A 2295-nucleotide genomic window follows, 5' to 3' on the forward strand; every position below is an offset into this window, starting at 1 on the left:
AGCGGTTCACACCAGACATCCTAATAATATTGCTGAACTGAAACAGTTTTGTAAAGATGAATGGTCCAAAATTCCTCCTGACCGTTGTGCAGGTCTGATCCGCAACTACAGAAAACGTTTGGTTGAATTTATTGCTGCCAAAGGAGGGTCAACCAGTTATTAAATCCAAGGGTTCATATACTTTTTCCACCCTACACTGTGAATGTTTACACGGTGTGTTCAATAAAGACATGAAAACGTATAATCGTTTGTGTGTTATTAGTTTAAGCAGACTGTGTTTGTCTATTGTTGTGACTTAGATGAAGATCAGATCCAATTGTATGACGAATTTATGCAGAAATCCAGGTCATTCCAAAGGGTTCACATACTTTTTCTTGCCACTTTATATACAAAACATACACGCTTCCTTAATGGCAGCAGCACATGCTTCTTGACATTCAGAATTCCCATGTTTACCATATAACAGCATGAATGACATCAAAACACAGCGCATTTGTCCACTACCCAGCTGTGACGCACACTTTGTACTGCAACACCTGGGCCTGCAGTGTGACTAGCGAAACTCAGTGGGGTGTGCTGCACGAGAATCCTGGAAAGACGTGGTGTTTCTTCCGTCTGGAGTGAAGGTCATTCTCTCTATCCTATCCTGTGCTCAAGACCATAATTAGCAGATTTTCTCCCCCCTGAGGCAGGTAAGAGCAGACCGCTTACCACTGCGGTAGCCAAACTCTGCTTCGCCCCAAACACAGCGAGCGCTGACGCCTTATTGACAGGGCCCTTGATGCACGGGAGTGTGGGGATGGATCGAAGGCTCAATTAGCTTTCGCTTAAATACACCATCAGAAAGATGACCTAGTGCTCGTTGATGATTTTGGCTACCCCTAGTTTACTTATTATGAATCTTTCAAGTTTTATTAGTCTTGAAACACGAAAGATAAGTGCATAGATGCTTATCATAACCCTTAAATGATGTATGACTTGGAATATGGTTAGAATGCTTGTGTTTTCATCTTCTCAGCACCAGGCCGTAGTAGTAGCAGCACTCGTTGTTGTTTTTTATCTCCGCCTCTCACACCTAGTTTGAACCTGTTCATTGTTCTATGTTTCGAATTTTGATGTGTCTTTCATCTGTTTAAATGTTTTCGTTTTGGCACATTAATTCGCTTTTTATTTTCATTTGAACAAACAACTACTCCGAGGGAAATGAAGAGAGGAGTGCATTTCAAATGTTGGATTTTCCATAAAAATGGGGACATTTTTCTGGGCTGCAAAATGCTTATGACTAAATAGCTGGTAGACATTTAGGCTGGCGAACATCCCCATTGGCTGTACTATTAATCAGACACTACTGCACAAGCACTCATAGGGCAGATGGACAACAGAGTCCCTTTACTTTGTGTGTGTGTGTTTGGTTTGACTATCCAGAAGTCCTCACAAGGATAGTAAAAAAAGGAACATTCAAACAGGTGGGTCCCCACAAGAAAAAAGGCTATTTTAGGCTTGGGGTTAGGTTTAGGGTTAAGGTTACAATTAGTGTTTGAATTAAGGTTAAGGGTGAGGTTTGGGAGTTATGGTTAAGGTTAGGGTTAGTTTAAAGGTTATGGTTAAGTTTAGGGTTCAGGAAAATAGGACTTTGAATGGAAATCAATTGTTTGGTGCCCACAAGGATAGCAAAACAAACATGTGTGTGTGTGTGTGTGTGTGTGTGTGTGCGTGGCTGCCAAATTCATGTCCTAGTCACACACATGCGGGTCATTAGGGATAAAGCTTAAAAAAGCATCCACCATGAAAATAGAGTTGTAATGGTCTTGCCCTTTGTCTGTCTGTCTGCTCTGTCCTGTCTGTTGTCGTCGTGTGTCTTCGGTCTGTTCTGTCTGTCTGTCTGTCTCTGGTCTGCTGTCTCTGTCTGGTCTGTCTCTGTCTGTGTCTGCGTGGTCTGTCTTTCTCGTTGTTGTTGTCTAGTCTGTCTGCTGTTCTGTCTGTTACTGTGCGTCGATCTGTCTTGTCTTGTCCTCGTCTCTGTCTTTGTCGTTTCTCGTTGTCGTCTCTGTCTGTCTCTTTGTCCTGCTCGTCTGTCTCTGTCGTCTTCTGTCTCTGTCTCTGGTCTGTCTCTGTGTCTGTCTCTTGTCTGTCTCGTCTGTCTGTTGTCTCTTCTGTCTGTCTCTGTGATCTTGTCTTGTTGTCTCTCTGTTCTGTCTCTGTCTGTCTCTGTCGATCTCGTCTGTTGCTGTCTCTGTGTCTGTCTCTGTCGTCTCTGTCTGTTTGTCTGTTCTGTCTGTCTGTTGTATCTGTCTG

This window comes from Salvelinus sp. IW2-2015, linkage group LG8 (assembly GCF_002910315.2).
Source record: "Salvelinus sp. IW2-2015 linkage group LG8, ASM291031v2, whole genome shotgun sequence".
In the NCBI taxonomy this organism is placed as follows: domain Eukaryota; kingdom Metazoa; phylum Chordata; class Actinopteri; order Salmoniformes; family Salmonidae; genus Salvelinus; species Salvelinus sp. IW2-2015.